This window comes from Staurois parvus, unplaced genomic scaffold (genome assembly GCF_062004578.1).
Source record: "Staurois parvus isolate SC_StPar_1 unplaced genomic scaffold, SC_StPar_1.0 ptg000426l, whole genome shotgun sequence".
In the NCBI taxonomy this organism is placed as follows: Eukaryota; Metazoa; Chordata; class Amphibia; order Anura; family Ranidae; genus Staurois; species Staurois parvus.
In genome coordinates, this window is record NW_028318222.1 from 1,090,092 (window position 1) to 1,117,704 (window position 27,613).

A 27,613-nucleotide genomic window follows, 5' to 3' on the forward strand; every position below is an offset into this window, starting at 1 on the left:
CCCATGAGATGCCCCTGGTACCTTTTTTATAGGCTTTTTTGAGTTTGTGCAAGGACACAGGGGCCCTATAATCCCCTATTCCCTGGGGGCTCCATGAGTTGTCAGTCTGCCCCTGATGGGTTGACACACTGATTGGAGTCAAGGTTGGCTCACTATTGGCTCTGGAAGAAGTCATTAAGCTAGGGCCTCACATACTTTTTCCTCCCTGCACTGTGAATGTTTACATGTTATGTGCAATTAAACCATGGCAACATCTAATGTTTGTGTAGTATTATGTTCAGCAGACTGTGTTCTTCTTTTGTTGTGACTTAGATGACGTTCAGAGCACATTTTATGCCCAATTCATGCAAAACTCCACGTAATCCCAAGGAGTTCACATACTTTTTCTTGCAACTGTAAATGTTAGTATCCAGTTATATTCTGTGTATCCAAGAAAGAATCCAGGCCTTTTTTTAAAGCAATCCACAGAGCTGGCCAGAACCAACTCTTGAAGGAGTCTATTACACATTTTCACAGCTCTCAATCTGAAGAAACCTTTCCGTGTTTGGAGATTAAATTTCTTTTCCTCCAGACGTAAAGAGTGCCCCCTTGTCCTCTGTGATGACCTCAGGATGAATAGCTCTACACCGAGTTCACTATATGAACCACTGATGTATTTATACATGTTGATCATATCCCCCCTTAATCTCCTCTTCTCAAGAGAGAATACATTCAGTTCCTCTAATCTTTCCTCATAGCTGAGCTCCTCCATGCCTCTTATCAGTTTGGTTGCCCTTCTCTGTACTTTCTCCAGTTCCCCAATGTTCTTTTTGTGAATTGGAGCCCAAAACTGAACTGCATATTCCAGATGAGGTGTTCCTAATGATTTGTACCGGGGTAATATGATATCTCTCTCCAGAGTCTATACCTCTTTTAGTACAATAGATGATTTTGCTTGTTTATTATAGGCTTACCTGTAGGTACAAGTAACAAAATCAGACTTTACTACCACTTTAAGATACATGAACTTAATTTTGCATTTTCCTGGAGTTCTGTTAAGACAAAAAAACTAAGAAATTGTGAATTAAAACCTACAGAATTAAGAGAAATTAACAGAATTTAACAGTAATAACAGAAAAAAAACCCTACAGAATTGACAGAATTAAATAAAAAACATAGACTTTACCCCTAATAGCACAAAATGATCACCAGTGGGACAATATTTTCAAACCATTATTATCACAAAATGAACGTATTAAAAAATAAGTAGCGGAGACAGGAAAAGAAAATGAAAAATCAGTAAACAGAGGAACTAATATTTTGCGCACAGCATTAGTAAATTTGGTCAGATATGGGTTTCAATGTATGATTTTTTAATGAAGACAATTCTTACATTACAGAACTTTAATATCTGCAGTGTGCATATCTTCCTTTTCCTGCCTTGGGAAATTTGGAGTGCATTGTGATATTTGTTTCAAACTTTCAAATGCATTTAGCTGAATCCCCTACTGTATTTACAATTTACTTTTATTACCCACTTTGGTAACTGTAATATTAAACCCAGCTACTAAAATTAGGAGAGCTAATAAAGCAGTGAAGTTCTAACTACTGCAGCAGAGATGACAGATATTTAAGCAACTGAGAAACGTTTAGGGATTGAAAAAATAGAGTGAACTAAAAGACCAGTTCCCAAAATACATCTGATACTATCTATGTATGTTGTCATTTATAAACATAATTAATAGACTATATATACACAACAGACCAGTACTTCTCAACCTTTTTTCAGTCAAGGTACCTTTTGAAATTATGGACAGTCCCAAATCACCCTTTATCCTCCCTGGCAGTATTCCCGAGTGTAGTTTAGGGTTAACTTTCAGTACCAAAAGCAGTAACCCCGAGCTACACTCGGGATTATCCTGCAGCGTTGCTCAGGGATTTCCTCGATCACTTACCTTGTCCTTCGCTCCCGCGATGTCCCCCCTGCAGTGTCCCTGGCCATCTCCTCCGGCTAATGCCGGCATCCGTCTTCCGGGTTCCATTCCCTGCGAGCGTCGGGACATACAGGGGACGTAAGGGGGACGGAACCGTCAGGAAATTCAAAAATGTAAAAAGTGACATTCGCTCAATACACTAAAATCTGATAGTATAACATTACTGTACAGGGGACAGTGGTGGACTGACAACTCATGGGGCCCCCGGGCAGTAGGGGATCATGGGGCCCCTGTGTCCTTGCCCACACTCAAAGCACACCAAAAAAATCCTATAAAAGGTACCAGGGGCATTTCATGGGGCCCCCTACTGACCCCAAGCCCTCGGGCAGTGCCCAGGTACTCGAATGGTCAGTCCGCCCGTTACTGTATCAAAGCATTTCACATACATTTTGTCCCGAGTACTTTGTCCTGTGCCCTGCCTGCATTTGTACTGTTCTTTCTGCCTGGAAACTGAGAAATGTCCATGGCATCCAAAAAGCATCCCTTTAGGTCAAAAGCGGTTTTAGACCAGCTAGAGAACAGCGATAGTAAATCAGAACCACTTGCAGAATTGAGTGATAATGATTTGTGGGGGAAATTCGTCATCAGACACTGAAAACGATTTTGCAACTTAGCTTAGTGATGTGCGAACTTGGCGCTATATTTCAAATTTCAGTGATTTTGGTTTGATTATATTATTGATTTAAATGTATTATATTATTATTTTTATGATTATTTATTATATTATAATTTACGATTTCATGTTTCAAATTTTATCATACCCGGGATGTTTACTAGACTCTTGTTCAGAACAAGTGAGTTATTCCTAAAAATTACAGGCCTGCAATAAGAAAACAACATATTTCCATGCAAAAAAAATTACTGCTTTGAGCACAGAAATACTGACATAATTAGACTGCTAGGGAGGTTAACCTCCCTGGCGGTATTCCCGAGTGTAGCTCGGGGTAAAATTTCAGTACCAAAAGCGGTAACCCCGAGCTACACTCGGGCTTACCATGCAGCGCTGAATAGGGATTCCCTGCAGAGCTTACCTTGTCCTTCGCTCCCACGATGTGTCCCCTGCAGCGTCCCCGGCCATCTCTTCCGGACGATGTCGGCATCCGGCTTCTGTGTTCCGGTCCCTGTGACGTCGGGACGTACGGGCGCTGGAACCGGCGGGAAATTTGAAAATTTTAAAAAACGTCATTTTTTTCTAAACTAATTTTACATAGTAAAACATTGCTGTTTCAAACCATTTCACATACATTTTGTCCCTACTGCTTTGTCCTGTGCTCTGTCTGCATTTTGACTGTTCTTTCTGCCTGGAAACTGAGAAACGTCCATGGCATCCAAAAAGCTTCCTTTTAGGTCAAAAGTGGTTTTAGACCAGCTAGAGAACAGCGATAGTAAATCAGAACCACTTGCAGAATTGAGTGATAATGATTCATGGGGAAATTCGTCATCAGACACTGAAAACGATTTTGCGACTTTGCTCAGTGATGTGCGAACTTGGCGCTATATTTCAAATTTCATTGTTTTTGGTTTGATTATATTGAATTAAATGTTATTATTATATTATTCTTTATGATTATTTATTAAATTATAATTTATGATTTCGTGTTTCAAATTTTATCATACCCGGGATGTTTAATAGACTCTTGTTCAGACAGATTTCAGTGAGTTATTCCTAAAAATTACAGCCTACAATAAAAAAACTACATATTTCCATGCAAAAAAATGTACCGCTTTCAGCACCAAAAATCTGAAATAATCATACCGCTAGGGAGGTTAAAATGATGGACATTCTCGAGGCACCACATTCTAAAATAGGGTGCTTCTAGACTGTCCATAATTTTAAAAGGGCACCCCATTCTATAATGTGAAAAACTATTCTAATCGTTTTATATAATGCACCAACATCCACACATGTAGGACACCCAACATTAGAGGTGATTCATTCTTCCAAAGCAAATACACGTTTGCACACTTTTACTGACTAGTAATCCAATGTTTCTTCTTCCTTAGTTTTTCTCCATCACTAAGCTAATGTGACCCCAGCACTGACAGAGAGGGGTGGGGGAGGGTCAAGCTAGGATGTTGTGCAGGCAGCTGACATCCTCCTTATCAACTGATGATGTCATTGGTTGTCAAGACGTAGAAGGTAGTAATGGCGCACAATGAAAACCTGTGGCTTTGTGTAACTAAAAGGCAGGCTTGTTCCACCCGCTGGCTTGTGGGCAATTTTTAGACATTTTGCAAGGCACCCCTGAAGAAACCTCAAGGCACCCCAGGATGCCTGGGCACCCTGGTTGAGAAAGGCTGCAATAGACTATATAACACCATCTCTGTAGTACAATATTAAATTATATGACAGTGTACTTACCAGTAACAGACCTTGATTCTACTATGGCATCATATGGGTATCAGAAGTGCTAATAAATACCATTCTTAATCTAGTCATAGATGTGATGACATCCATCTACAGGATTAGGAGTGGGTAAATATGCCCTGGTCCAATTTGCCGGGGGTATGTTGAAGGGGGGGGGGAGTCATTGAGTCCTGCCCAATACCTGAGGTTAACAGTAAATCCAAGTGAAGTCTACAGAGGATTAATCCTGCTGTTAAACTCTGGCCATTTTTGGAGCTAATAGGCAAACTATTGTCAAAAAAGGGAAAGGGAACAGCATCCTACCCTCCAACAATGGGGATGATGACAGTGTAGTGGGGTAGGGGGGTGTTAGAAATTCTGTATATAGCCCCACAGAACAGACAGTGAACAGTCCACATGTGCTTTTTTGCTTCACTGCAACAAGGAAGCAGGAAACATTATTTCAGAGAAAAGACATAGAGTATACAGTACCATAGATGCAGCCACAAACTTAGAAACACTGCCATCTACTGGTTGAAAAATATATCTCTATTGAATACTGATGAAGTTATTGCATGCACTGAAGAATGGATAAGGGAGAGGTGGAGATAGTTAGCCTCTGCTGACCTGAATCCTTAATCTGTAAACATAAAGGATGTGCTGGTACACGTATGAAAATATAATACAATACATAGTCATGGTTAATGCTCATATTACTGTGTAACCATTATGACTATATATAGTTAATTTTCCTTATTCCATTGTTGTTTGAACTCAGTATAGTTGGTTATTTTACTCTTGTGGTCATTTTTGTTATTGCACCATCTTTTTCTGTGTTCGCTCCCATTTTATGATGTATTTCCCCTTCCTACTCACATTGCCTTCATGGGATAAAAATAGCTGCTAGTCTCATGGCCACATGTTAATCTGCTCACATGGGGGAATGCATTACCATATTTTGACCTGCAAATACTGTCTTTTCAATCATCTGCTACATCCTGTTATCTGCTGTAACTGCTGCATTCAATAAAGATCTTCATGGATGAGAAAAAAGGTGTTAGGTGAGTTCAGCTATCCGATAAAAACTGTCCGCGGAGATTGTATCTACTTATACGGGTCAGGCATAGAGGTCTCAGCCAGGGATAAGTCACTAATATGACAGTTGGAGTCAGAATAGAAGATCTTAGATTGTAAGCTCCATGAGCTGGGCCCTCTTATTCCTTCGGTACTGAAATGTATTGTAATTGTATTGTCTCCCTTATATTGTAAAGCCCTGAGCAAACTGTTGGCGCTATATAAATCCTGTATATTAATAATAATAATCATAATAATACCCCACTAACTCTAGCTGCGGGCCATATAAAATCTTGTAGCAGATCAAATGTAGTTTGGAGACCCCTCGATTTTGGACAAAATGAGCAAAAGATCCTTTATCAGCCCTGGAGATTTGGAGACAAGCTTAAGGCTAGGTTCACACCTCTGCAGGTTCCGTTTGACCCATTTCTGCATTACGTTTTGAAGTGGTTTCGATCCAATTTTGATACATTTTGCAGGGTGTTTTTGTTTTCATTTTTTTTTCTTGTTGCTAGGCGGATTTAAACAGCAAAACGCATCAAAAATGCATAAAAAATGTGACAAAAACGCATCAAGAATGCAGCAAAAACACAATACATGCTTTTCTGCAGCGTTTCCATTGAAGAGCCAAAAATGCAACTTTTTGCGTTAAAAAAATCCATGACCCTTTCCAAAAAGTACACCGGGTGAAATGCAAGAGATTTGAACATGTCCCATAGGAAATCATGTTAAATGGACTGTACTGTGTTTCTGCAAAACACAAAATGCTGCAGAAAAGGCTTAGACGTGAACCTAGGGTAAAGGATAAGTTCACAGTTGGAAATATGTTACATGTTCCACCCACTGTAGGGTGGAACATGTAACATGTTCCCAATGCTGTAGTCACTGCCCCTTGCCCCCCCCCCCCCAAACCCTGTGATAGAAGTAGGGGGAGACGCTCCCCGGACACGCTGTCATTATTTACAAACAGTGCAGCTGCATGGGGCTCTGCCCTCATTCCTTCACGGTGTTCTGTGAATGAATGAACTACAAGTCCCAACAGACATAGCAGCTGTCGGCTTGTATTTCTCAAAGAACACAGCATCGTGGTAGTCCATTGAATCTTCCTGTCAATGTATCTGCTTACCCGTACATCCTGTACAGGAAAGCAGATATACTGACAGATCTGCAGGAGACCTGCATGGCACCTGCGACCTGCAATGCTTTACCTGCAAAAAACGTATCCTTTAATGATTCTGTAACAACCCGGAGTCTTTCAGATTTAGAACAAGTTATCCTTAGCTGATATACAGGTGAAACTCGAAAAATTAGAATATCGTGCAAAAGTTAATTTATTTCAGTAATGCAACTTAAAAGGTGAAACTAATATATGAGATAGACTCATTACATGCAAAGCAAGATAGTTCAAGCCGTGATTTGTCGTAATTGTGATGATTATGGCTTACAGCTCATGAAAACCCCAAATCCACAATCTCAGAAAATTAGAATATTGCATGCAATCAATAAAACAAGGATTGTACATAGTTCAATATTAGACCTCTGAAAAGTATAAGCATGCATATGTACTCAGTACTTGGTTTGGGCCCCTTTTGCAGCAATTACTGCCTCAATGCGACGTAGCATGGAAGCTATCAGCCTGTGGCACTGCTGAGGTGTTATGGAAGACCAGGATGCTTCAATAGTGGCCTTCAGCTCTTCTGCATTGTTCATTCTCATGTCTCTCATCTTTCTCTTGGCAATGCCCCATAGATTCTCTATGGGGTTCAGGTCAGGTGAGTTTGCTGGCCAATCAAGCAAAGTAATCCCACGGTCATTGAACCAGGTTTTGGTGCTTTTGGCAGTGTGGGCAGGTGCCAAGTCCTGCTGGAAAATGATGTCAGCATCCCCATAAAGCTTGTCTGCGGAAGGAAGCATGAAGTGCTCCAAAATCTCCTGGTAGACAGCTGCGTTGACCCTGGACTTAATGAAGCACAGTGGACCAACACCAGCAGATGACATGGCTCCCCAAATCAACACAGACTGTGGAAACTTCACACTGGACTTCAAGCATCTTGCAGTGTGTGCCTCTCCATTCTTCCTCCATACTCTGGGTCCTTGGTTTCCAAATGAGATGCAAAAGTTGCTCTCATCAGAAGAGAGGACTTTGGACCACTGAGCAACAGACCAGGTCTGTTTTTCTTTAGCCCAGGTAAGACGCTTCTGACGTTTGTTGTTCAGGAACGGTTTGACAAGAGGAATATGACATTTGAAGTCCATGTCCAGGATCTGTCTGTGTGTGGTGGCTCTTGATGCACTGACTCCAGTCTCAGTCCATTCCTTATGAAAGTCCCCAACACTTTTGAATGGCCTTTTCCTGACAATCCTCTCCAGGCTGCGGTCATCCCTGCTGCTTGTGCACCTTTTTGTTCCACACTTTTCCCTTCCACATAACTTTCTATTAATGTGCTTTGATACAGCACTTTGGGAACAACCAACTTCTTTTGCAATTACCTTTTGAGGCTTTCCCTTCTTATGGAGGGTGTCAATGTTGGTTTTCTGCACAACTATCAGGTCAGCAGTCTTTCCCATGATTGTGATTCCTACTGAACCAGACTGAGAGACCATTTAAAGGCTCAGGAACCCTTTGCAGGTGTTATGGCTTAATTAGCTGATTAGACTGGGACACTTTGAGCCGAGAATATTGCACCTTTTCACAATATTCTCATTTTCTGAGATTGTGGATTTGGGGTTTTCATGAGCTGTAAGCCATAATCATCACAATTATGACAAATCACGGATTGAACTATCTTGCTTTGCATGTAATGAGTCTATCTCATATATTAGTTTCACCTTTTAAGTTGCATTACTGAAATGAACTTTTGCACAATATTCTAATTTTTTGAGTTTCATCTGTATATAATCCTAATTCCTTTGAAACTCTAGGAATAAAACATTTTCTTATCTTCTTGTCTGATGATGGCGTGTTTATGTCATCCTGCACTTGGCAGAGATCTCTAGGATGCCAGTTGTCCTCTGTGTTTAATGGGTGGATATGATTGCATTCAGCAGATTTTTATTCAACTCATTCAACCATGTAATCTATATTCTCTGCTGTTTTACCACAAAGAAAGACAGATACAGGGAGAATACATTAGAGTGTTATCTGATAGATTTTCATGTCCTGCCATTATTAATGATTTCACTACAAACACTGGGAAAGCGATTGAAATCAGAATGAGAATAACACAAGATACACGTTCTACACTGAGCCGATCCTGTATTTGTAGAGCAATTTTAGGCAACAAGTGAAAGCATGCAATGAGCTACTAATAATATCCAGGAAACAGGACTGCAGGTACATATTTCATTAAAGAAATGCCCGTAGCGAAAGAAAGAAGAAATAGCGCAGGGCATACATGACTAGGCCCAGAGTGGGGGAAGGAAGAGCAGAAATGGTTAAGGTAGCTCCAGGAGGATTTTGTTATTGTTAGTGGGGGGTAGCTGATTGGTAGAGGTTGGTGTAGGTGGGGTTTTGCTGCACCTTAGGATGGGAGGTTCTGTGAGGGGGAGTCAGTTAGCTGGACGGCAAGAGTGTGAGCTTGGTGTCTGTTTAGCACACCTTGCTTCAGGCCACCTTTAGCCCTGCCATGGACAGCCTTTTGGCTCAGCTGCAGGAGGCAGCAGAGGACAGGGGGATGGACTGGCTGCAGAGCCGTGTCTCGGATCTCTTGCAGGATCCGGGCTCATCTCCTGCAGCAGGGGGGCGGGAGGGCCCACGTGCTCGGAGGTCTAGGCCTCCGGAACGCTTTAGCCCGGGCTCCCCCCCCCCTCCCAGAGCTCAGCACCACCATGGGAGCCCCGCTCGGGCCCCTCCGGCTCCGCTTGCAGGGCGCTCCCTTGCCTCTGCTAGCGGGGAAGCCGGGAGGAATCCCCGCCATCGGCGGAGCTCAGTGGGCGGGGCCTCGTGCGGGGGAAGCCCCTTCCCCCCCCGCCCACACGGCATGGAGGCAGAAGCAGAATCTGCGGCTCCTCCACTGACAAGGTGCCGGTCAGTGAGGGAGCCCTGCGTGGGAGGCGCACAGCTGCGGCTGCCGGGCTGTCTCCTGTTGCGGCCGGCGGGCCCCCTGAGAAGTCTGGGGCTCCGGCTCCAGTGAGGCAGCAGCGTGGGATCGGCACTGGACGGAGTGCAGCAGGGAGTTCTGCGGCTGCTGGGCTGTCTACTGCTGCAGCCGGCGGGCCCCCTGGACGGTCTGGTGCTCTTGCTCCACAGCAGCATCAGCGGAAGACTGGAGCTGGGCGGAGGGCAGCTGGCAGTGCTGCAGGTCGGAGCCCAGGGACGGCGGTGAGCGTGTCTGGTGCTGGGAGGCGGAATCGTGAGCGGCACAGACCAGCAGGACCCGTGGCTCCTGGGACCGGGAGGCCATCTGAACAGCGTGCGGAGGACGAGAGGTCGGAGGGCGAGCTGTCGGAACCCGATGCGGGGGCGACGGCTGGCCGCTCTACAACGGTGGATCGTGAGCACGCGGCTGAAGGGGCATCTCCTGGGCAGCCTGGTGAGTTACCTGTTCTGGGGTCTATCTTTTTTTCTTCTGCGTTACGGGACCTGCTGGGGGGTGGTAGGGCCGCTACGGTGGGCGCGGCCTCTGCGGCGTGCACTGTCGGCGTTCCCCCGTCGGGTATGGGTGGGGGTCTCGGTGATGTGATTTCCGGTTTGCGGGACCTGTTGCGGCGTCTTGAGTGGGGCGCCTGGGCCTGCTTCTGCGTGGCTCCCGCCGGATGGTGGGGAAGGTTTCGGGGTTCTTGTACAGGACAGCGGGGACGTGCGGCATCCGGGGGTCTCTTCTCCTCCGGGGTCTGGGCTAGGGGTTGTTCCGGCCACGACAGGTGATCGGGGTTCTGCGGCCCCCTCCGCGGTGTTGGGTGCAGATTCGAGGGTGTCCGGGCCTGTCGGCTTGGCGGACTCGGCCAGGGGCGAAGTGTACGTGTGTTTTGAGGGCCCTTTGGGTGCGCATTTACAGTCGGAGGTACGGGAGTAGCTTTGGAGTGGGGAGTACGTTGATATATTCTCACTCTTGCCTTTGGAGCGTTTTCCTTTTGAAGGGTCCCGGGTTGACGAGAGTAGGCAGGTGGAAGCGGAGCAGCGGCGTTTTCGTTTTATCCCGCGTACCTTTGCAAATTGGTTGCAGGCGTTCGCGATCATGGCTAGTGATTAGGGAGGAGGCTCCTGAACATTGCTCGGCACTGTTCTGTTACCTTGATGCCATTGGTGAGGCTCACGGGGTTTCTGGGGGTACTGCGTGGCTTCGGTACGTTGAGCAGTTTAGGCAGCGGAGGGCGGTTCGCCAGTCGTTGCGTTGGGATCATAAGGACGTTGGCCTCTGGATGCGACTCATGACACCGGCGAGGGCCCCTGGTTTGTTTTTTCAGAGCGGGGCCGGCGGTTCGTTCTTCCCGGGACAATCGGCCTCCAGGCGTCAGGGGTTCTTCTGGCAGTTCCAAGAGGGGACGTGTTGATTTGGTGGGTCTTGCCGTTTTAGGCACAAATGTTCCGGGTGCGGCGGCTCCCATCCCTTGTCGCGCTGTTTCCAGCGGGGTCGAGGCCTTTCCGGAGAGCATGCTGGTAAGAGGGACGACTCCGGTGCGAGTGGAAAGGATGGGGCTTTTCTTAAAGAGGTATCCTGATCGCGCAGCTGCAGTGTTGCTGACGGCGGGTTTTTCGGAGGGTTTTCGCATCCCGTGTACTTTGACTTTGATTCCTCCCTTAGCTCGGAATTTGCGGTCGGCCTTGCGGCATGAGGAGGGGGTTTCGGCTAAGTTGCGTAAGGAAGTGGGGTTGGGACGCATGGGGGGGTCCGTTTGCTTGCGCTCCGTTTTCGGATTTGGTTGTTTCTCCCTTGGGGGTTGTGCCCAAGAAGGAGCCGAATGCGTTTAGGTTAATTCACCACCTGTCCTTCCCTAAGGGGGGGTCGGTGAATGATGCTATTGATTCGGAGTCATGTTCGGTGTCTTACACGTCTTTTGATGTGGCTGTTTTCTGGGTCTGTCGGTATGGGCGCGGTGCGCTCATGGCGAAATCGGACGTTGAGTCGGCTTTTCGGCTGTTGCCAGTCCATCCGGACAGTTTTCGTTTTTTGGGTTGTCATTGGCAGGGCTATTTTTACGTTGATAAGTGCCTTCCTATGCGGTGTTCTATATCTTGCGCTTTGTTCGAGAGGTTCAGTTCATTCGTGGAGTGGGTGGTGCGGGATGTCTCAGGGGTGAATTCGGTCATCCAATATTTGGATGATTTTCTTTGCGTGGGTCCGCCAGATTCCGGAGTATGTGCAGTTTTGCTGGCCACTTTGCAACACTTTGCTGAACGTTTCGGGGTTCCTCTGGCGGTGGATAAGACTGTGGGCCCGGCTATGGAGATGACTTTCTTGGGCATTGTTTTGGATTCCGGCACGATGGAGTGCCGCTTGCCTGAGGTTAAACTGGTGGCTCTACCAGGGGAACTACGTGGGGTGCTGGGGCAAGCGAAAAATTCAGCTGCGGGCCTTACAGTCGTTGTTGGGCAAAACTTCACTTCGCTTGTCGGATTCTGCCCATGGGTTGGGTGTTCTGCCGCCGGTTGGCGGCGGCAACGGCAGGGATTACCTCCCCTTTACATTTTATTCGGTTGACTCGGGATCATCGGGAGGACTTGCATTTGTGGCACACCTTTTTGGATTCGTTTAATGGGCGGGCTCTCTGGATGTCTGGCCCTGTTAGCAATTTTGACTTGGAATGGTTCAGGGACGCGGCGGCGTCGGCGGGCTATGGGGCTTTTTCCAGGGTTGATGGAGTACGGCCTCGTGGCCAGCTTCCTGGCGGGAGGCGGGTTTTCTTCGCAACTTGGTGTTGTTGGAACTTTTTCCGGTGTTGGCGGTTGAGGTTTGGGGAGAGGATTTTCGAAATCTAAACGTGCGTTGTCACTGTGACAATAATGGGGGATTGGTTCAGGTCATCAATCGGGTCTCAGCTTCTTCACGACCGGTGGTGGCCTTGCTTCGCCATTTAGTGTTGCGTTGTCTGCGTCTGAATGTTTTTCTCCATGCGGTGCGTCTCCCTGGGGTTGATAACACCGTGGCTGACGCTTTGTCTCGCTTTCAGTGGGACAAATTCCGAGAGGTGGCGCCGGCGGCGGAGCAACACGGGGTTCCTTGTCCCGACGGGCTGTGGGAGATTGCCTTGGAGTCCTTGCGGGCTGGATCCGGCGTTCGGTGAGTGAGGCGACTTGGTCTGCATACTCTAGGGTCTGGTGGGAGTGGCTGGATCTGCTACAGCGGGTTGAGATTGATCCCTGGGGGCCGGAGGTGTTTTTGGCGGTATTGTACTTTGTGGCGCGGAATTTTGAGCGGGGGGTGTCGGCTGCTGCGGTGGATCGCCGACTGGCGGGTTTGGCATTCTTCTTTAAGTTGCAAGGGTGTCAGGATTTCACTGAAGATTTTTTGGGTTCGGCAGGCTCTCCGGGGTTACCGGAGCGCTCATCGATGTAAGGATTCTCATCGTCCGGTGTCTTTTGAGTTGTTGGGGTCTTTGTTTGTGCATTGGTGGTCTGTGTGTTCTTCGGACTTTGAGGTGTGCTTATTTCGGGCGGCTTTTGCGGTAGCCTTTTTTGGGGCGTTGCGTATTGGGGAGCTCGTTAGCCCGTCCAAATCGGTTCTTGGGGGGTTATTGGTGGATGAAGTCAGGTGCTTCGGTGAATGGGTGGAGGTGCTGGTACGTCGGTCTAAGACGGACCAATTGGGACGTGGTGGTCGGGTGCGTTTTTTCGTTCTTCCGGCTTCGCTGGTGTGCCCAGTGCGGGCGGTTCGGGAATTTTTGTCCCGTCGTCCAGTGGGGCATGGGTGTTTTTTTTTCAGGCACGCTGAGCGGGAGCTGGTGTGAGATGTCAAGCTGGACTTTCTTCAGTTGCGGCGGGCTTATCCGGGGATGGTGGTGGTGTGGTCCGACATTGTCGCCCGTGCCTCTTGGCGTTGGGCGCGGTCGGTAGAGAGGCTCAACAAGGCTCGGATTAAGGCTAACAGAGAGGTGGGGCGTTTCTTTAGTCACCATGGGGGGTTGGTGGTCTGGCGCTTGGAGTTGGAGGTGGATACTTGGCGGTATCTCAAGTGCGATGGGGTACATTTGAATGCGGTTGGGACGGATTTATGGTCCCTGGATCTGCAGGATGGCATGCGGCGGGCTGTTCGTTTGTGGCGTGGCACGCATGGGTAAGGGCTTACCCAGCGTGCTGTGGCGGTTGTTGGTCTTTGGAGGCGGTTCTTATTTGGAAGGTAAACAACAATGGTGTGGGACCCATCCGTGGTATGGGATGCCCGGGGACATTCCCAGTTAACCAAGGTTTAACTGGAAGGTGGTGGTGCTGCACTGCGGACGGTATGGTTGTCTCCGAGCTGGTTGGTTGCGGCTGGAGGCCTAGTGTATATGGTTGTCCGCAGGTGCATTTCGGATCGTTTTGGGGTGCCTTCGAAGACCAACAACAATTATGTGGGTTTCTGTTATAAGGAATGGTTGGTGTATTGTAACTTGAGTTGTTAATAAAAGGCCATGTTGGCCATTTACTCCAAAATTGGTGTTATGTCTTTTGTTAGTATAATTGGTTAAGGGGAAGGGGGTTGGTGCGGAACGGTAATGGGGAAGTGGACGAGCCTATCTCTGGTGCAATAGTCAAGTATATCTAAAACCAAAAAGCTTTTCTTTTCATTTTAGACTTAGAATGGGACATGGTTAAAACCTGTTGACTTTTCTGCCCTCCGTGTCCATTGGAGGAGATTACCTTTGCTTTCCTGCCCTGTAGATACAGGCTTTCTGTGTTTGAAAGTCAGCAAGGAGGATTTTCCGACACCACTGTAAGGGCTCGTTCACACTAGGCTGTTTTGCCAACGCTTGCCAAACGCCCCTATAGCGTTTGGCAAGCGTTGGTCCGGCGTTTGCGGAGCGTTTTTTAACGCTCCGCAAACGCCGCATGCGCGGTTTAGCGGCGGTTGCTAGGCGTTTGCCGAGCGTTAATAACACCCCACAAATGCCTATAATGCAGTTTGAGTGGTGTTACCGCTCCGCAAACGCCCCGCAACCGCGACGCAACCGCACCGCAAATACCGGCCGGGCGTTTGCGGAGCGGCACCATAGACGAGAATAGGAGGCTTCAAAGCCTCCTGACTCGTCCAGAGGCGTCCGTTTTGCCGCGACGCGACGCAAACGCTCCCGTTAGAACAGCACCATGTGCTGTAATGTGCAGAATTGGCAGAGGCGTTTGGGAAGCGGTAAAAACGCTTCCCAAACGCCTCTCTGCCGCCTGCACACAAGGCTAGTGTGAACGTAGCCTTAGGCTCCATGTACACAGAACGTTTGGAAAGCACTTCTGAATGATGGAAACTGACTGCTGGAAAATGTAGGTTAAAAAAATGTCTGTTTAGCCACATTTGCATACCGCGTTTATGTGTGTTTGCGTTTAGAAGCGTTTTTTAAAGATAACCTCAGGAGACCTTCCCAAATGCCAGAATGCACTGAAAAACAGTAAAAAATTTACTGTTTCAGACATTTTGAGAGAATTAGAGAGATCAGAAGCAGAGAGAGCAGTATGTGTTGAAATGACCTGTCTTTTCTGGTTGTATTCACTATGGATCCCATCATGAGCATAATGCGGCACGGTCTACCATTTTTTCCTTCACGCGAAACCTGGAACTGACTGCGCTGGTGTATTGGGTCCATTTAAATACATGGAAAACGCTTTGCATGCATTTCTGATGATGAAAAAAAGCTCTGGACAGCATTTGCATATGGAACAGTTAAAAAACGCTTGTAAACGCAAACACTTACAAACGTGGTTAGCCGTGTTTACAAGCATTTGGCGTTTGAAACGCTGATAAAATCTACTCCTGAACGCAAGTTTGGTGTGTACAAAAAAACGACTGTAAACTCAACTGCCTGTAAACAACTGTAAATGCCATAGTGTACATGGACACATAGGAAAACATTAGGGAGAGTTCAGGGGCTGCTGAAAAACGCAGAAAAGCTCCTAAACGTCAGTTTATCAGCTGCAGTATACATGGAGCCTTAGGCTTGGTTCACATATATGCATTTTGCATTTGATGCTTTCTCCGGTGCTTTTTGCAGTTTCTTTTGCATTTTTCTACACACGTTTTTGATGCGTTTTTACTGCGTTTTGTTCAGGTCTTTTTTTTTTTGGTAAAGTGGAATTTTTGTTGTTGCTGGGCAGAATAAAAATGCAAAACGTGGCAAAAACACACTACCATGCATTTCAGCAGCTTCTCCATTGAACTCTATTGTAGCAAAAATGCTGCTTTTTTCTTTTAAAAAAGTCCCTGACTGTTTCCAAAAACGCAGCAGCATAAAAAAGCATAGATGTGAACATGTTCTATAGGAAACCATGTTAAATGGACTGTAGTGCGTTTCTGCAAAAAGCACTAAAAAGTGCATCGATGTGAACGGAGCCTCAGGCCTCATGCATGGTTCCAGTGTTTAGGTTCAAGAGGAAGGTAAGGGTGCACCATCCAACCCCGCTCCTGCAGCCATCAAATTCTATGAGAGGCTGACAGCTGCTGAGGCTGGATGGTGCACCGAGTGGTACTTATAGTGCTGTATCCACCTAGGAATGCTTGGAAGGCAGGCAGTTGATGTTCTTTGGAGGACATGCCCTAAAAATATTTACTCTGAGGAAGGAGGCTTGTCCCCAAAAACACATCAGCTGGTAGTATCGTCCATCTCAACTTATGGGGCTCAATACAGAGCTGGTTTTAGGGATTTGGATTTTGTGATACACTTGAACCCACACTGGGTTTGTGAGTATAGTTTGTAATCTTATCCTTTAATAAAGTGTTGTAGATAATGCAGTAGAAATTTGCACCTTTTGTTTATTTTTGTTGTTCGCAATTAAATATGTCTGCATATTGTGTGTTGAAACAACCACTTGTAGTCCCCATTGGAAGCCCATGTGATTGAGTTATAATGAGGAGTTCAGTTTTGGGAGACAGGGCTGCAGTGACTGATTCAATAGGTTTTGGCTCAATCACCTACTCCTGACTCTGGAGGACCACAGAACCTTCCAGAAGTCAGTAAGCAGGAAGGGGTGGAGACCTGATCTGCATGTTTATGGGAGTTCTGCCAGTCCCAGGTTTGGAGGCCCTGGTACACTGGTGGCCTGGCCCATAAATAGGGGAGAGTCAGGGAGTGATGCCGGTGCCTGGGAGGGGTCCCATAGATCTAGGGGAGGGTCAGCCTCCAGGATACGCTCAGGCTGGCTCAGGAGGATACAGTCAGCAATGAGGTGTGAATGGAATTGAGACCTGGAGCAGCAGGGAGCAAAGAGTTGATTTCCCCTAATAAAACAACAAAACAAAGCCAATAGACTGGTCATTGTCTTTGGATGCAAGTCTGTGTGAGAAATTCCTGTTGCTTGGCTTTGTGGAGAGAGGCTTAGGGATACCTATTACACAGCAGCCCTCACGAGGGTAGGTCTACAGGTGTAAAGGGGCCCTTAGTGACTGGAAATGCATGGGCAAAGCGCAGGTTCACTTTAAACTAGCAATAACATTCTACCTGCCCTAGCACTTTATGTAATATTCTGGTATTGAATGTTTTGTGGAAAAAAAGAACCTGTCAGGTTGCATGCATTTACAGTAATCCATTTTGTCATAATTATGCGACATGCTGCCGATCCTGCTGTTTAGCATTTTTTTGTGTTTTTAATATAGACATGAAATTTTATCACATCTTGTCCAAGGGCCATTATCCTGCCCATAAATTGCAGTAACTACATGTTCTGCAGACCTAATTCAGTATTGAAATCCCATTATAGCTGTACCATGCCTGCCTTGTTTCTAAACATTCTCCCAATTGTAATTAAACTTTGGATATAAAAGCAATTTATGCGGCAACAAGGTTTTCTGACTTCCGAGCACTGTTCGCTCTAATGTATTTGTCTAAATACTCCTTAACTATGTTAACCTGCAAGGAATGTACATTTTATTTAACCAAGGAGTGAAAAGACAAATATTATTCCTGTGCAATATGTATTTGGCATAAGTGTGCACAGCCTATGGCATTAGGGTGTGCACCCCAAACCTTAACCTCCCTAGCGGTCTGATTATGTCCATATTTCTGTGCTCAAAGCGGTACATTTTTTTGCATGGAAATATGTATTTTTTTATTGTAGTCCTGTAATTTTTAGGAATAACTCACTGAAATCTGTCCGAACAAGAGTCTAGTAAACATCCCGGGTAGGATAAAACTTGAAACACGAAATCATAAATTATAATTTAATAAATAATCATATAATAATAAATATAATAATCATAAAAAATAATAATATAATAATAAATTTAATTCAATAATATAATCCATAAACACTGAAGTCTGAAATAGAGCGCCAAGTTCGCACATCACTGAGCAAAGTCGCAAAATTGTTTTCAGTGTCTGATGAGGAATTCCCCCCCCCGAATCATTATCACTCAATTCTGCAAGTGGTTCTGATTTACTTTTGCTGTTCTCGAGCTGGTCTAAAACCGATTTTGACCTGAAGGGACACTTTTTGAACGCCATGGACATTTCCAGTTTCCAGGCAGAAAGAACAGTAAAAATGCAGGCAGGGCACAGGACAAAACACTCGGGACAAAATGTATGTGAAATGGTTTGATACAGTAATGTTATACTATGTGATTTTAGTGAATGTCACTTTTTGTCATTTCCCGCTGTTCTGTCCCCCGTATGTCCCGACGCTCGCAGGGGACGGAACCCAGAAGACAGATGCCGGCATCCACCGGAGGACATTGCCAGGGACACTGCAGGAGGGACATCGTGGGAGCGCAGGACAAGGTAAGTGATTGAGGGATCGCTGAGCAGTGCCGCATGGTAAGCCCAAGTCTAGCTCGGGGTTACCGCTTGTGGTGTTGAAACTTTACCCCGAGCTACACTCGGGAATACCACCAGGGAGGTTAAAAGACACATGCGTGTCTATAAAGATACACACACAGAAACACAGAGTTAGGGTGTATGCTAGGATGCAGGGCTCTGGAGTGTGCTATGTACAGGGTGCAGCGTTAAGAAGTGTGCTATGTACAGGGTGCAGAGCTGAGAAGTGTGCTATGTACAGGGTGAAGGGCTCAGGAGTGCACTATGTACAGGATGCAGAGTAAAGGAGTGTGCTGTATACAGGGTGCAGGGCTCTGGAGTGTGCTATGTACAGGGTGAAGGGCTCAGGAGTGCACTATGTACAGGATGCAGAGTAAAGGAGTGTGCTGTATACAGGGTGCAGGGCTCTGGAGTGTGCTATGTACAGGGTGTAGGGCTCTGAAGTGTGCTATGTACAGGGTGTAGGGCTCTTAAGTGTGCTATGTACAGGGTGCTGAGTTAAGAAGTGTGCTATGTACAGGGTGAAGGGCTCAGGAGTGCACTATGTACAGGGTGTAGAGTGAAGGAGTGTGCTGTATACAGGGTGCAGGGCTCTGGATTGTGCTATGTACAGAGTGCAGAGTTAAGGAGTGTCTATGTACACTGTACGGCTCTGGAGTGTGCCATGTACAGGGTGCAGAGTGAAGGAGTGTGCTATGTACAGGGTGAAGTGCTCAGGAGTGCACTACGAACAGGGTGCAGAGGGAAGGAGTGTGCTGTATACAAGGTGCAGGGCTCTGGAGTGTGCTATGTACAGGGTACAGAGTTAAGAAGTGTGCTTTGTACAGGGTGAAGGGCTTAGGAGTGCACTATGTAATTACCAGCCGGCGCCCGGTGATTACCAAGCATCTCCGACGGGAAGGAAGATTTTTTTTATACAAATGAACTTACTTCCTGTCAGCTCGGGCACACTGCTCTGTACTGTGCACAGCCATCCCGGTCAGTGTGCTTACAGTGAAGAACACCCCCCCGCCCCTAGTAAAACACTCCCAGCACACAGTTAACCCTTTGATCACCCCAGATGTTAACCCCTTCATGCCCAGTATCATTAGTATAGTGTCAGTGCTTTTTTTTAGCACTGATCACTGTATTGGTGTCACTGGGGTATCAGTGACACAAAGTTAGTTCCCCCCGCAGTGTCAGAAGTCATTGATCGCTGCCATTACTAGTAGAAAAATAAAATCTTATCTATACCGCCATTTATAAATGCTACAATTTTCACGTAAACCAATTAATTTACACGTATTGGGATTTTTTTTTTAGCAAAGACATGACGCAAAATACATTTTGGCCTAAATTTATGACAAAATTTTATTTTTTTAATTTTTTTTACTGGGCATGTTTAATAGCAAAAAGTCAAACATATTTTTTTTTTCTAAAGATTGTTAGTCTTTTTTTGCCTATAGCGCAAAAAATAAAAAATGCACAGGCAATCAAATACCACCGAAAGAAAGCTCAATTTGTGGGAAAAAAGGATGTAAATTTCATTTGGGTTCAGCATTGCATGACCGCGCAATTGTCAGTTAAAGTAACGCAGCTTCATAATGCAAAAAATGGCCTGGTCATGAAGGGGGGCAAATCCTCAGGAGGACAAGTGGTTAAGGAGTGCACTATGTATAGGGAGCAGAGGAGTGTGCTAGGTACGGGGTGAGGAGTTAATGAGTGTGCTATCTAATCAATATGAATGTCAGTGTCTTGACATGTGCGATTTGCTGCAGCGCGATTTCTAAAGTAGTTCTTGCATTTCTTTTTCCGCAGTTTTGTTACGATTTCACATACATAGAATATATTGGAAATCGCACTGCAAATTGCAAGAAATCGTTGAAAATCTTCACAACAATAAAGTCTTCAGAAATTGCATCTAAAATTGCACTGAAATTGCACGATTTTAGATTGGAGCTGCGTGACTGGTGACTTAATCAATAAAAAAAACCATTAGACCAGCAAGAGATAACCCAATAACAGCGTTTTTTGCCGTATTCCCACAGAACAAATGCACAGGCACTTTCACTGGGCAAATGGCTTTGCAAACTTTTTTATGAATATATAGAAGAGAAGAATGAGCCTAGGTTCACACTACAGCGGTGCAGAAATCCCATGTGATTCGCACAGGAACCGCACCGCATCCCTGTACAAATCACATGCAATTTGTGTGCGGTGCGATTAAAGCCATACATTATGTATGGCTCTATTCGCATTGCACCCGCACCAAAAACATGTAGGACCCTTTTTTGGGTCTGCACAAGAATTGGATCATATAGGTATCCACACCTATGCGATCCAATACTGCACATCGTACCACGTTTTGCGGACCGATGGGGTGTTGTTAACTTAACATACACACCCATGAACGGGGTGCGATTGTGATGCGGTGCGGAATTCGCACTCAAACCGCTGCGAATTCCACACTGCATCAGTGTGAACCAGGGTTGAAGGCAGAAAAAAAGGCTAATTGTTGTATTGCAGTGAGGGTAGTAATGCACACATTGAAGTGAATGGAGCCCTTCAGCTTTTCTGTAAAAAAAAAAAAAAAAAAAAAAAACAATAAACTGCACCACCGAGATATACAACAGGCACAGGGGCGGACTGACAACTCATGGGGCCCCCGGGCAATAGGGGATCATGGGGCCCCTGTGTCCTTGCCCAAACTCAAAAAAGCCTATGAAAAAGGTACCAGGGGCATCTCATGGGGCCCCCTACTGACCCCGGGCCCTCGGACAGTGCCCGAGTTTCCAAATGGCCAGTCCGCCCCTAAACAGGCACATAGGAAAAAACTGGCATTTCTACTTCTATTGTGTTTTACTGCAGGAAACAGGAAAGTGTGAATAAACCCCACAAGTAGATTTGCTGTGGGGGTTGCAGAATATGGGGAGCGATCGTAAAGTAGCACATCTTCTGAACATTCCATGAAATGGATTTATGAATCTGCATGCACAATACATTAAACAGATTGTAGATCATGAAACACATGAGATCCTGTGCACACCTGACTGTCATTATATCACACACCTGTGTCTCCCTGCTCAGAACAGACCTGCCAGATCACTCCATCGCTCATAACAGCAAGACAAGGTAAGACATGGATTGTACTAATGGTATACTAACGTTTGCATGTAAATATCCAAAAGCTATAAAACATGCCAGACCAGAAAAGTGACAGAGCCAGTGTCCATGGGTGTGTGCAGTTTTCTTGCAGAGCATTTTTGATGGCTGTACAAGGCTGGCTCTGAATATTGGAGAGGATCTGATGGAGCAGCGTACACTGAGGTGTCAACCTGGGAGTTCATAGGGTGACAAGGATGAGACACATGCCATGTGCCTAGGTGTGATTCAATTGGTTAACCACTTGCCCTCCTGAGGATTTCCCCCCCCCCTTCCTGACCTGGCTATTTATTTGGGATACAGCACTGTGTTACTTTAACCAACAAGTGCGCGGTCATGCAACGCTGCACCCAAATTAAATTTGTCCTTTTTTTCCCCCCCACAAATAAAGCTTTCTTTCGGTGGTATTTGATCGCCTCTGTGTTTATTTTTTGTGCTATAAACAAAAAAAAGACAATTTTGAGAAAAAAAACAATACTTTTGCTATTAAACATATCCAGTAAAAAAATCTAATTTTGTCATAAATTCAGGCCAAAATGTATTCTGCTACATGTCTTTGCTAAAAAAAATCCCAATACGTGTATATTAATTAGTTTATGTGAAAGTTATAGCGTCTACAAATGGCGGCATATATACTGGATTTTCTTTTTAATTTTTACTAGTAATGGCGATGATCAACGACTTATAGCGGGACTGTGGAGGACATTCTGACACTGGGGGCAACAGACTTGGTGTCAGTGACATCCCCAGTGACACCAATACAGTGATCAGTGCTAATAAAAAGCACTGACACTGTACTAATGATTTGGTGGTGGTAAAACCCTGACTCAACAGCAGGGTTTTTACACCCGCCCACCCCCCTCCCTTCCCCAAGGGTGCAGTTGTGAATGCAACTAAGGGCTCATTCACAAGTGCAACAGGTACTGCTGCTCCTCTGAAAAGCGATTCAAGTGTGTTTGACAGGTGTTGAGCAAGTGATATGTTGCCTCCTCAACACCTGATTTAAACCCATGAATGAACCACCTTTTTGTGAAAGTTATAACATCTACAAATTATGGTATATATACTGGAATTTTTTTGTTTTACTATTATACTATTTTTATACTATTAATGTTGGTGATCAGCGACTTCTAGTGGGACTGTGATAGTGCGGTGGGCAATCTGATACGAACTGTGTGCCTAGCAAGTGTAATGTATGTAATGTGTGCTGCTTTTACTAAGAGATGTGACTGTTTTATCTTCCTACTTTGCAGGGGGAAAAAACAGTCACATCTCTGCTTCTTGCACAGAGCCCTGTGTTGTTAGTAAACACAGGGCCCTGTGCTGTCATTTGCTAAGTCGATCAGCAGGTCCATAAATCATTGGCTGGGACCTGCTGATCGACCTTGTGTTGTGCTGAATGACAGTACAGATGGGGTGGTGGGTGCGAGCACCCCCTACTTGTCAATGCTGGATCACGTATAGATGTGCAAAATGAAAAAAAATGTTTTGTTTTGATTTTTATATTTGACTAACCACTTGCCCTCCTAAAGATTTACCCCCTTTCCTGACCAGGCCATTTTTTTGCGTTACGGCGCTGAGTTACTTTAACTGACAATTGTGCTGTCATGCAACGCTGCACCCAAATTAAATTTATGCCCTTTTTCCCATGAATTGAGCTTTCATTTGGTGGTATTTGATCAACTGTACATTTTTTATTTTTTGCGCTATAAAAAACAAATACAATTTTGAGAAAAAAAACAATGTTTTTGACTTTTTGCAATTAAACATGGTCAGTAAATAAAATTTAAAAAATCTATTTTTGTCATAGATTTAAGTTTTTATTTTAACTAGTAATGGCGGTGATCAGCAACATATAGCAGGACTGCGGCAGACATTCTGACACTGGGGGGAACTGACTTGGTGTCACTGATATCCCCAGTGACACCAATACAGTGATCAGTGCTAAAAAAAAAAAAGCACTGACACTGGACTAATGGCACTGGGCAGGAAGGGGTTAACATGAGGGGCGATCAAAGGGTTAACTGTGTGCATGGAGTGTTTTACCGTGTTAGTGTGCTTTACTGTAAGCACACTGCTTTGGACCATGCTGTCAGAGACCTTTGGAAATCACTGGGCGCTGGCAAGGAATTACTGGGCTGGACCCAGTGATTGACAGCCGCGGCTGTGAATGGAAATGCAAAATCAAGCGTATATAGTATTACTAGTATTTCTGCTATAGGGCGGTCAGGAAGCGGCTAATTTCGTTTTGTTTAATTAGTTAAATTCATTTTTTGGAATTAGTCTTGTTTATTCGAATTTGACCGAATTTGAAATTTCGAACGGATTCGAAAATAATTTTAACGGATTCGATAATAATTCTAACGTTACAATCCATAATCCACAATCCATATGTGTTTTTGATGGTACATGGGCTATATGAAGAGTTGCGTGACCATATTGGGAATTTTCTATTTACGCAACATTTTCATAGTGCCTTTTGTTTTTTTGTAAAGCAATTTAGTCTTTTCTAATCTATTCTATTCTACTCTAATGTATTCTGTTCGAATTATAATTCATTCTTTTCCAAATCTGAATTTCGGAAGGCAGTTATATTCTTTCTATTCTATAGCAAAGAATAAAATAGAAAATAATAGAGTAAAACAGAACAAAAATCTGAGAAAATAAAGGAATAGAATCAATTACAATAGAAAAATCAAAGAATACTTTTCTGTTGTAATTGATTCTATTCCTTTATTTTCTCAGATTTTTGCTCTGTTTTACTCTATTGTTTTCTATTTTATTCTTTGATTTTCTATTCTAATCTTTTCTATTCTATTCTAATTGATTCTATTCTTTTGATTTTCTATTCTAATCCTTTGTATTCTTTTCCATTCTATTCTTTGATTTTCTATTCTGATCTTTTCTGTTCTATTCTAAAGGATTCTATTCTTTCTCTTCCTTTATTTTCTATTATGTTCTGTTTTACTCTATTATTTTCTACTGTATTCTGTTCTATTCTTTAAATTTCTATTCTGTTCTTTTTTTCCTCTATTATTTTCTATTCTTTTCTATTTCTTTATTTTTTGTTCTCTTTTATTCTATTCTTGATTTCAAATTCGAATTGGTTTTCAAATTTGTTTTCAAATCAATTCAAATTTTGTTCCGATATTTCAGATTAGTTTAAATTCCTTACTATTGTAATTCGGATACATCCTAATTCCTGAATAACTGAAAATTTGTCCGGATTTTGATGCGGAACAAAATGATCTGCGCATGTCTAATCACGTACATGTACGCGATCCAGCGCAGAGCGGCTGCCCCGCTGCAATATATCTGCATGGGGCAGTCAGTAAGTGGATAATACCGCTTTAAGATTTATTTCACTTGTAATATTTTGAAAGTGGTTCCTGTCTACTTCTATGACAAGCCAGCTTGCTTTCAGCGGTGAAGATGTTGCAGTTTGTTTGGTGAAATCTCCAGTTAGAATTTAATTTAACAGTACATGAACTGATGCCCACTTACAGAGCCAGCCAATCAAATTACAAACTCCAGAAACATCATTATGGTCCTTTGATAAATGTAACGTGCAAGTGACACAGAAGGACCATTCATCAATTTCGGGGGCTGCATTCCAGTTAAAGCTTCAGCGCCGCTTTTTTTTTTTTTTAAATTCTGGTGAATATTACAATTTGTCTAGGTAGATGTTACTAAAAATTATTGAAGGAGAATGGGTCTTTGTGACGTACTTAGCGGATGAAATTCAGGATATCACTGTAGTTTGTCGCTGGCTTCTTTATGATGTACAATAATAATAGGCAGCTAAAAGGCTATGTACAGTACATACAGACTGCAGTTTGTGAAGAACACTGTGTGCTGCAAACTTGCTGAAAGGTCATGTGCACAAACACACAAATCATTTTATAAGTTCTATATTTTACCATACTAGGTAGAGGAGAAAAATTTAATTCCTCCAAAATTTCAGCAAAAATTGGCATATTCTGGCAAAATGTTAAAGTGTTGCTGTGACAGAACACCTATCACCCTGACTGGGTGATTCCATCATAGAATGGCTTTCTCGCCACTGGGACACAGGACCAAGGTATTATAGCTGGGAATTGCACCAGAGACTAGACGAGGCTAGCTTGATGCAAACTGGAACTATTTTATTGAACAGGAGCATAGGTTTTTATGTACTTCAGAAATAAGAGCAGTCCCCACAAGAACAATAAAAACAAATATATTATATTAGGATATACATACACACTGATTAGGTAAGCGCCTGATCACATTATCCTAAACAGTTCAGCTAACCGTAAGCTAATCAACAGCCAGGCACAGTCAATGCTTTCGTTAATCAGGGGGCCCACCTCTGCCAGCCCAGCCACAAACCCACCCCTGAATACACAAAGTCTATTGCACATGCTATCTATCAGGTGTTTGCCTTTACTTATATAATCTGTCCATCATACGACAACTCAATATTCCAACAGTCTGAAAGTGGAATTAATTTATCTTCATATATTTCTTGAGGGAGATTGTTGATAAATATTTCTGGCCCAAGTGGAGCAGCTTCTCCAACCCAGTCTGCATGAGGGCCACAATATTTCCTCTGCCCATTAACCTGTACAAGATTAATATTACATCTTTCCATCCGCTCCAGCAGGGAAGATTTTATTGTCTTTATGCAAAGAATTAATCCACGCCTCGTTCTCAGCATTCATCACATTGTTGTCCATCATTAGAGAATAATCTGCTCTCTCCAACGGCCAAAATCAGTGGGCAGAAGGCTAGCCCCCTCCAAAAGCCCCTGTCTCAGTCGGGTCTGTCAGTTACTAAACCCACAACAGTAAAATCAGTCTGTATAAGCAGTAAAGCATGCTTGTTATACTCACTGTGAAATCTAAGGGGTTAATCCTTTCCATTGTGTTAAAAAGATATTTAATCCGGTCTTCTCTGATCCTCCCCTCCTACTGTCCCTAATCCATCTGCTGATATAATAGAGCCTTGGGGGCAAGCTGCACATGCTCAGTTTAGTGTGTATTGCTAGAGAGGGTTGTTTTTTTTTCTTGGGAGGGTGCATGTGATTGGCACAGGACAATCAGCACTGTCTAGACAGAGGCCAAGGGTTATGCAGCCTCATACGACAATCGGGGTAGAATGAAAACTCCTCCTACAAGATTTAACCTGTGCTCTTCTGGATATTGATAGAAGTCACAAGGCTGCTCTAACTGCTGATGATAAAATGTATTTAGCAGTTTATATTTACTAAAATAATTGCATTTTCGTGTACTGTGGGAGACCCATAAAAGTGAATGCAGGGTTCGGGTTTAGTAACACTTTGAAATTTTATAACTTTACACCTTTTGGAATTTAATCAATATACAATGACAGAGTTTCTGACCATTTCCCACTATTCAAAACAACAAAAAAAGTAAAGCCTTGTTCTAAACCCCTGCATGCGCATGCATGGCTCTTTTTTTTTGTCTCAGACTCCCACACTTTACTGGACACAAGTGTGAGGTCTTCATAGATTGGATTATTCACACTCCTTACCTGCCATTACAAACTGCCTGCTTTCACATAGGGAGAGTGTCAGGGCCCCGGGTATGACCAGAGGTGTGTGGACTGACACAGGGAAACCCAGGCTTCAGATATAGTATAAACAATATAATTTATTTAAGACTAAACAATACATAAATTCAGTGCAAGACTAAACATAAACACAGTGAAAACAAACCAAACCAAAACCCCCAACAGATAACAAAAGAACAATACTAAGCGTAGTCAGGCAGGCCGGGTCGGTAGCAAACGGGCAGGCAAGGTACAAAGGAGCAGGCAGAGCATAGTCAGATGGGCCGGGTCAGGAACAATCAGGCAGACAAGGTACAAAGGAGCAGACTGGAGAGTGGTCAGGAATAGCAGAGGTCAGGACAGGCGGAGTACAATCAGAGTCAGGGATAAAGCAGGATCAGACAGGAAGCCGACAGGATGCAGGTACAGGGGCTCTTGGGAAAACATACACCAAGGCCCTGCTTGCAAGTCTGGCCATTCCTTTTATGCACCTCCTGCAATCAGCCTCAGGTGTTTTGGCTGACTGCAGAAGTGAGCCTCTGGTTGCTGAGAGCACCCGCTGGCCAGTCCTGGTACTGCAAACCACAAGGCAGGTGAGTCCCAACACTATTGGCGAGTCCGTTCCTTACAGGGAGATTTAATAAAACTGGAG